Genomic DNA, 9,521 nt, shown 5'->3' with positions numbered 1-9,521 from the left:
TGTTTTGTAGAAGCCATAAAAAACTGCCTCTTCGCTTTTCAGAAGACTGCTCCTCTACTTGATGTCAAAGTCGTGCTGCCTGAGGGTGCTACTGGGGGCAAGAGACTCTGCAGGAGACAGTTCTGTCCTAGAACAGTAAGTAAATGGAACATGGGGTGGTCTCAGACGAAGTGTGTTTGAGGTAACAAGGAGTTTTGGAGCATTCTTTCTCAAAATTCACCCGACTGCAGAGCAGGGCTTTGTGCATAACGCTTTGCTTTGTTACTTCATACTCATCCCCCTACCCCTGAGGAGTGTATTTAAGGCAAAATCCTTGGCGCTTGTACTGCCCACCAAGTGAAACCTTGGCGTCCTGGGAGGCAAAGGGACTGTCCTTCAAGGCAGAGTGGGGACAGCTGGGGTATCCATCAGTCCTGGTCTCAGCTGCCCTGTGCAAACACCTCTGGAGGATGGTCACACTCAGGTGTTCCCCTGAAAAGAACCTGAATGCTGCTGAGAGCAGAGGAATCCAGGTTCAAAGTGCAGATCCCCAAGCCCCTCACCCATCTCACTGTACCTGAGGAGGATCTCAGCTCTCTGCTCTTCTCCAGGGACAGGGAGGGATCATAACAGCTGCCAATATACAGCCATCCAGCAGCATTTCTATGGCCTTAGGACTGACATGTCTTCTCCATGGGGATGCTAGATAGCACAGAGCTGCTAGGGAAGGGCTGTGCCCTTGTGCAAGGCAGCCTGCAGCCTATCAAAAGCCCCAGTGACATTAGGGCTGGAAGTCTATGGTGTGAGAAAAAGGAGAGTAGGGACTGGCTCCAGGGGAGGCATCTGCAGTACAGGGATGGCAGGGAAGTGCCCAAATCCCACCTGCCATGGAGTTTCTGGGAGCAGCTCCCTCTCACTCCCTGCCCATGGCTCTGCTGCCTGCAGCTGTCCCTGCCTGCAGCTGGGTCTGTGTCCCCACGCCTCCTGCCTGCAGGTCACAGCCCCCATCCCACCCGCCGGGTGCTCAGCTCTGCCCTGCAGACACCTCCTGGCAGCAGGGCTCTGCCCAGGGGCAGCTCGCTGGGGGCACGTCCTAGAGACCAGGTCACACAGACCCTGCTGGTACTGCACATGTGGTGGTGGAGCTTCCTCTGGGCAGGAAAGAGACTTCCCTACGGTCCTTGGAATGCTCCTTATGAAGGCTTAGCAATGTCAGCCTCTTCTTAAAAATAACAGCCTCTATTTCCATTCCCACAGGGACAAAGAAGAGCAAACTGAAAGCAGAGGCTCAGGAAAGCCGAGATGGAAGCATCTAAACCCTGATTTACTTCTTGCCTTGGATCAGGTCAGAGGAGAGCCAGTCAGGGTGACAGTGTGGTCGTGCTGGATGGGTGCAGATTCTTCAGAAGAGACAAGCGGGGACGGTCAACAGGGGTTTGCCCTCAGCATGAAAGAAGCTGCCTGGATGCATCAATCTCTTCTATGGATTGGGCAGCAGATTGGGAGGACCCTTGTGGGTGAGGGTCAAAATGTGAGTCAGTCAGGGCGACAGCATGGCAGGAGGTAAACGCCTGCAGTCAGGCTGAAGAAGTGGACAAAGTCTTGTGGAAGCTGTTGGACTAAGTTGAGTTCAATGACTCCATGTCACCCTGGGGGCCTTCAATCACTCGGACGGTCACAGGAAAGGGACACTGCTGGGTGCAAACATTCCCAAGGTTTCTGTGGGTTCTTGGAGACAGCTTCTGTGCACAGCCGCCAGATGGGCCAACCTAGGTGATGTTCACCAGGATCTGGGACTTGCAAACAGGGAAATTGTGTCTTGACACTCCTCTTGCCAAATGCATGTTGTAGTCCAGCTGCTTTTCAGCACATGGAAAGAGATGAGGTTTCGGGGCCCAGCCCTACACCCAGCGCTGCACATTCTCACCCTTGTCTTTCCCTGCAGCCCACTTGGCATGGTGCAGCTGACACGGGACCAGGTACATCTGTGTGCAGTACAGTCAGGGGCAGTAGTCCTGCCTTCAGCGTGCATCAGGTCTCCTGAAATGAGAGGCTTGGTCAGGTTCTGAGAGAGAACCCAGAGTAGATCCTAAATCGGTTCCTCCTTCATTGTGGACACAAAGGCACGAGTGCTCTCCAGATCTGGCAGCCCGGCTGCAAGGGGCAGGCTGCCCCTCCACCTCAACCTCTTCATGGGCGCCTTCTCCTATAGAGGCTCATGGCCATGGACAACGGGTAGCAGCCTTGAGGAGTGCACCACGTCTGTCACAGACCATTTTCCCCACTCTCCTCTCCATCTGTAGTGCTGCCCTACTCCTCTCCCTCACGATGATGTGCCGAGGGTACGTTTGCCATTCCCTCGTGTACCATCTCTGCCTCCTGCATGGCAGACCAGGGGATGGTGCTGAGGCCATCTCAAAGTACAGAGCCCCGTGGGCTGTCCCAGAAGGAGGATCCCGGCATGTGCTGCAATTCCCTCCATATAACACATCCTACTTCTCCAACTGAGTGAACTGCAGTGAAGAGGAGTTAAGGCACACTGAGGGGCTGCAGCATCCCGGATGCCTTCGCTCCCATCTTTTGAGAAAATCCCAGCCCCAGGACAAGCCTCAAACCCAACCCTCCTTGGAGGGCTCCCAAGAGCACAGGCGTGTTGGTGCAGGAACACAGTGGTGACTTCTCCAGTGCTCCACTTCCTATATCCAATGGCCTTTGTCACCATGTGGAGATGTTCCTGGTGGATTTGTCAGGAAATGCTGCTAAAGAACTGGGCAGAAGGGAGGTGACGGTTTCTCAGGACAAGAAGGGAAATCTCTCGTCTCTCTCCCGAGCTGTGCCATCTCCACGCTGCTGACCTCATAAGCCTTCAAATGACACGTGCTGATGTCACAGGGGGAGGCACTGCATCACCAGGATATCTTCACTGGAGCAGCGGCAGTGCCGGCACTTCCCTGCAAGGCCTGGTCCCTGCTGGGCGCTGCTTGGGTGCTCCCCACCGCTGTCCTTCTGTGGCCAGGAGTGGGGGCAGCAGGCAGCAAGGTTGCACTGGGCGACCCTCGCTGACGGGCGGAGGAGCAGGGGCACCTTGCAGAGGAGCTGTGGTTGAGGAGCCAGGGCGGGCATCCCTTGTCCTGAGCTGAGGGCCAGCAGCAAGCGAGATGGAGGACTGCTGGAGGGTGACCATCACCTCTGACCTGACTTCTGCGTTCCCAGTGCTCCTGCAGCTCTCCCCCAAAGGTGAGGGTGTCAGGAGCCCCTTCCCAAGGGGCAGCCCAGGGGCTGTCAGCTGTCCAAAGCTGCAGGTCCTGGGCTGGGGGGTACTGGTGGTGCTGGACAGAGCTGGTGGCTGCTGCGAGAGCCCTGCCTGAGGGTCCCGCTGGGCTCAGGGGACAATGTGGCAGCCAAGACTCCCGGGTCCTGATGCCAGGGCTGTCCTGAGGCCTAGGGCTCCTCTGGGCATGGCTCAGACTTCTCCTGATGGGGGCAGTCCAGGGCCAGGTTTCCCTGGGAGCTGGTGCCTCTTTGGGATCTGGCTCTGGGAGGAAAGACCTCGGTGTCCCAGAGACTGGTGTGGCCTGCAGCTCCCCCAGGCCTCTCAGGAATGTCCCAGGAATGCCTGCACGGTGTTTTTCTGGGGTGCTTGTGTATGCCTGCATGTGTCATCGGCTGGGTGAGGTGCTTGCCAAGAGGTTGTGAGCTGGCTGGCCTGGAGCCTGACCTGTCTTCTCCTTGCTTTCCAGAGACTGAGGCTATCTGGGATGCTGTATCCGAGTACATTCTGGAAGAGCTGAAGCAGGATAAGGTGGGCTGGTGTCCTGGGCCCTGCAGAGCAATCCCTGCCCGAGCACCATGGCAGTGCACTGAGACTGCCCAGGGTGCCCGGAGCAGCTTCTTGGCCAGCTGGGAGAGAAGCCAAGGCCAGATGTGCTCTGCCTCTCAGGTGTTTGGCACACCCTAGGGCTTCACTCTTCCCTGCGGTCTGAGTGGAGAGGGCGAGCAGAGAGATGGGGGAATATCCTGGGTCCGTGCCTAGGACAATTGCTGGGAATCAGTCCCAGGCCTAATCCGTGTGCTGGAAACCTCCGGGCGCTTCTCTAGCCAAGGGATGTTGGCAAATCCTGTGAGGGGGGTGATGAAAGAAACAGATGATGCGGCTCTTTTGCAAAGCTTTCCAAAGTGCCCCACCTTGCCCCATTGTCCCTCAGGAGTGGGCAGGGCACAGAGCAGTGTCCCCCTGCTCTGACAGTCATCCCTTTTCCCGTCTCTCAAGAACTCCCTCGTCAGCCTTTCTGTCTTTTCTGTGTGCAGGGCGTTCAGGTTGCGGGACTCGGGACCTTTGCTGTTGTCCAAGAGCAATTCCATGGCAAACAAGAGCTGCTCTTGGTTCGAAGACCTTTCTTCCAGCTGGACATCGATGAGTTGTGGCTGGAGGAGATCTACTGTCCCACCGAGATCCTCCCTGGTGAGAAGGCAGCAGCCCCCCTCTTCCTGCCCCCTGTCCGGAACGGTTTGTTCTCCCTGTTCTTTGGAAAGGCCTGGGGGAAGTAGAGGATTGTCTCCAACGGTCAGGGTACAGCTTGAGTTCCCCCAAAAGAAACCGTGCCCCAGGAGCTGTTTCTCTTAGCGACCCTTTCTCTGGGAACTTGTTCTGAATGTTGCAAGCAACTTGGGCTTGCTGTGGCAGTGAGGATGTTGCTTCTCCTTGCAGATGGCGTCAAGATTGAGCCGCTCAACTACGTGCAGCTATCGCAAGCCACCTCCTTCCCACTGCACGTGGTGAAGAACTGTGTGCAAGAGACCATCCTCTTGTACTGCTTCCTCCTGAGGAGCAAGGAGCACGTCCCCTTTGGCTTCAGGGACATTGGTGTTTTGACGTGCGAAGATGGTTTCCTGTGCATGAAGTTTTATCTGGACTGTGTCAAACGTCTGGAGAGCACTGCGGGCCTGGTTGCACTGCTCCACAGTGTAAGTTGGTGAGGTTTTGAGGGCTACTTAACTTCTTTGGGAATCCTAGCGAAGGGTGAGCAATCCGACCGCTGTTGGCCAGCCCAGACACGGCAGGCCAGTCAAATGCCTTTCCCCGTGCTTGCCCCCTTAGCTGCTTTCTCCATGAGCAAAGAGAGTTTCTTCTGAGCCTCTGGACGCTTGCCCCTGCAAAAAGCCTGGCAGTGTTACTGTACAGCCTCCATATTCTGCCATGCAGCTCCTCCAGAGCAGAACAAAGGGTCATGGAAGAGGCTTTGGAGGAGGGCTTTGGAGAGAAGGCTTTCTTTTGGCTTGGGAGACAGGTTTGCTTCCTGTCAATGAGAGCCGTGAGAAAACTGCCTCAGAAACCCTCCAGCAGGTCTGTGTCTCTTTGCAGAGAATGTGGCCGGCACATCTGACTGCCTTCAGTGGAGAGACCACCGCTCGTGGGATCCAGATGTTCCCAAGGTGAGTGCATTTCCTCCGCAGCCCTTGGCTGACCCAGCGGGAGGCTTCCCACCTCCTGCTTTGGAACGTGCACGGTTGGGTCTCCACGCTCAGCATCCAGTCAGGGCTAAGCCCCGAGGAGACTGGTTCCTGGTTAACTAATGCTGAGCTTCGGCTACGAGTGTCTTCACCTGGAGAGGAGGGGCATTGTGGTTGTGTTTCTTGTGCCCGTGCTGCCGCGATTCCCATCAGAGAGAGTTGCCTGCATGTGGAGGGGAATTTAGGCTACCTTTTCAGGTGCTGCGGGAAGACGGACAACAAACCCCATGCATGGACATGACGGAAAAGGGATGCCATGCCTTGTGCAACACCAGGAGGATTACTGCCAGCAAGCTGCAACGGGTAGGAGGCCAGCCTTCTTCAAGGCCGTGTCTTCGTTTGTTTTCCAGGTTTCATCTGACTGTGAGGAGAAGGCCAGAGGCCAAAGTTTCCACCACCTCGCAGGAGGAAGCTGCAGGAGAGAGCAGGACCAGAAGAGGTAAGGGAACAGGTCCCTGCTGTCTGGGGGTGGTCCCTGTCCCATGCTGGCTGACTGGAACCAGCTTAAAAGGCAGTGCCCACGCAGCTGCTCTGAAGAGCTTCCTCCTTTCCTAGTTTCAGAGTGCCATCCTGACAACCTGCTGCAGAGGAGGAAGAAGCTTTCCCTCCCCATGCTGACAAGCTGGGAGCCGGGCACAAGGCAGCAAGATCTGGAGAAGAAGCCTTCTACCAGGTGAGACCCCTGCGGGAAAGGAGGAAGGAGCCACTTGCAGCCACACAGGAGAGATGTCCCCTTTGGACCCACCAGCCGCAGGGTGGCTCCTGACACACGTCCCAGCGGAGGCCGCTGTCTCAACGGATGGCAAGCGTGCAGCACGTTTGCCTGAGACTGGCACACCAGCTTCATTTTCCACCAGGGCCCCGCTCCCTGGGGCAGCTGAATGCAGGGCCTTGTTGCAGAAGCTCTTCTCCCTTCAGGAGTCCCCCCACATTGCAGCAGAGTCCATCTTCTTGTCTGTGGGAGCAAACGTCCCCTGCCTTCATTCTAACGTGTCTCACCGTGTCTTAGGATTGCCGTGGCCCCATCTCCCCTGCTGTTTCTTCCAGCCTAAGGAGCTGTGATAGCAGATGGAAAAGTTTCTTTCAGGCATTTTTTTCAAACGATATCACAAACGTTGTGGCAGGCACGAGAGTGCTGAGGTAGGGAGATGGCATGACTGCCCTCCTTACCTGATGGCTTTCTCCGATGCTACTGGCTCCCCAGCGATAACCTGTTTTCCACCCGTAAGCGCACCGTGTTTCAGGGCCACAGAGGAGAAGCTGAAGTAAAGCCCGGGTGGGCCATAATGGTGTCTCTTGGATCCTGTCCTTGCACAAGACACTGCTCCTCTCCTTCTTCCACCACAAAGGGCCTGGATACGGGCATCCCGAGCCTTCCTGAAGGCAGGTGGTGCCACAGCTTCGCGTTTGGCTCTCTCTGTCTCTGCTGAAGTGAACACGGCCAGTCCAATATGCCCGCTCGCTGCGGAACTGCCGTCTGCTGCAGAGGCTGACGCAGCTTGCGAGCGCGGACTGGAGACCGAATTCCCCTGGGCTCATGCAGCCTCCTCCTGGTGTCTGTTTGCAGTGTGCTCCCCCCGTGTCCAGGCAGCTCCCCCGGGACGAAGAAGGCAGACAGGCAGGAAACAGCTCCTCGAGCCAAGTCCACCACCACTGCGCTCCCTGCTCCTGAAGCCTCCAGGAGAGTGCTGCAGGTACCTGCTCTGCCTTGCGGCAATGACCGTGCTGTTTGGGCCTGTACAAAAGCCTCTTTGTGTGGAGCGATCCCGAGCAGGTCCCTTGGGATGCGTTCATTTTCACATTTGTTACCTCCTTCATCTCTTCCTCAGGAGACGGAAGGTGGCGTCCCGCACACCTTCCCTGCCTCTTACTGCCTCCCGTGTTGCCATGAGCCACTTCATTTTGACCAGGGGCCATGGAAAAGGAACAAGGCCTTTCTGGGTCATTGATGGCAGAGGGCTTTGGTCACCGCGGGCTGTTCAGCTGTGTTTGTCACGAGTTGAGGAGCCTGGCCTAGCTTCAGGGCCCCTCATCCTTGAGGGTCGAAGCACTGCTGACAGACCGGCTGAGGCGAGGGGGCAGGAGTGCGGGTTAGGCCTGAGGGACAGCTGAGACCAATCCTGTCTGCTGTTGTGTTTGTTTTTTGTTTTTTTTCCTCCAGGAGGTCTGGAAGCTGTCTTCGCAGTGGGACCAAACAGACAGCTCATGGCCCACGTACCAAAAGCTACAAGAGCAAGCCCGGGCAGAAATGGCTGCGTGGGAAGCCTGGTCTGAGGGGGAGGACCAACAGATACCCCAGGTACTGGCAGTGATCAACACCGCTGAGAACAGCAGCGATCCTTTCCGCCAGGGCTCCGAGGGCAGCAGGTCCCAGGGTGGTGGGAGCAGGACAGGCTCCAGAGCGCAGGGCAGGGCTTTGCCTGCTCCTCCCTGTGAGGCAGAAGTTGTCAGCAGAAAGTGAGGGATAAAAGCAGCAGCCAGACGTGGGCTGGCAGCGCCGAGTCGCCTGGTTCCCAGGTCCTGCTGCAGGGTCCTTTCAAGAGGTCCTCTGGGAAACAGCACCTGTGTGTCCAGTCCTGTTTGATGAGAGTGTCTTCTCCTTGCAGCGATTCAACAGCCAACATGCTTGGACTCCCCATCCTCCAGCCCAGCCCAGGAGCAAGGAGGTCAGGAGGAGGTGGAGGAAGGCTGAGAACCCTGCCCCAGCAGAGGATTTGGGAGCAGCAGCCAAGCTGAAGAGACTCCAGCCTGAGTAAGTGTGTGCCGGCTCCGTTCCCGTCCTGGGGCACTGGAGTAGCTGTTGAGTGATGTCAGGACATATCCAGGAGCCCGGTCCCTGAGTCCTGGGGTTGCCTATGACACCCTTTGATTCCTCCTAAAGTGGGCATGACCTTGGTTACCACCAAGGCCTAAAACTCATCACAGGTTGAAAGGGTGGGTGCACGTGGCACCGCATGGGTGCAGGGTCTGGCTGAGGGGAGAGGCAGAAGGGGTGTCTGACAGAGGCTGAGGGATCCCTTTCTCCTGTTGTTGCAGCCGCCTTTCCCCACGAGCACTCCAAGTTTTGGAAAGGTTGGAGCCGCATCGCCACCAACAAAGTATATTCAGAATTGTTGCGGAGGCAAACCGGCTGCGGCAAGAGCAGCAGCAGCAGCTCCCCTGGTAAGTATCTCCAAAAAGGGATGGTGCTTCCCGCTGCTGCAAGGCCCATCCTTCCCCTGGGGGCAGCACTGGGAGAAAGAGGGCACGTCTCCGACACCCCTCCCGAGACAGACGCAGGCTTTGGAGACTCTGGAGACTTTGGGACTGGAGCTCCCTGACACCTGCGGGGAGCGGCTGGGCACCCAGAACAGGCTTTCCCATGTGGGATGTGAAAGTCCTGTCTGAAAACAAAGGGGTCCCCTGGATGGCTGCCTCTCCCCTTTCCAAAGCCGAGAGTCTGTCCTTCCTTTGGAGAGCGCTGACACCAAGACACCTTGCCCTGAGGGGGAATACCTGTGCAGAATACCCAGGGTCCTCCGCTCCACCTGACCCAGCCCCAGGCTGATGAGCTGCACCCCCGGGGACCTTGTCGTGAGCTTGGGCACGAGGCATCTGTCTCGCTTCACGGCAGCCTTGAAGCTCCATGGGAAGCAGACCCCTACGTGCACGGCCCGAGCTAAGCCTGCAGTATTTCTCTGTGTTCAGCCTGTACACAACCTGCTCATCCTCTTTTCCTTTTGACTCCCTAGCGCTAGGTGCTGGTACCGCAGTGGAGGGGAAGGTGCTGGGAACGGTGACGGCAGCAGCGGAGCTCTGAGCAAAGGGGCTGGGAAGCTCTCCCGCTTTCCGCCCCTGAATGGAAAATAAAGAGCACCGGGGCTCTTCCCAAACAGACTGCTTGTGTCACTTCATCCACCCTAGACTTGAGTATGCATAAGCTGGATCTCTGCTTTGAAAGAGGAATGTGGGTTGAAAGGAGAGCTCTTGCCAAGGCTCCCATTTCTATGCCTGCGCTGTCTTAAGTGTGGCTTCCCGTCATGATACTCATC

Source organism: Cygnus olor (genome assembly GCF_009769625.2).
Source record: "Cygnus olor isolate bCygOlo1 chromosome 34 unlocalized genomic scaffold, bCygOlo1.pri.v2 SUPER_34A, whole genome shotgun sequence".
NCBI lineage: Eukaryota > Metazoa > Chordata > Aves > Anseriformes > Anatidae > Cygnus > Cygnus olor.
This window is presented reverse-complemented; position numbering follows the sequence as displayed.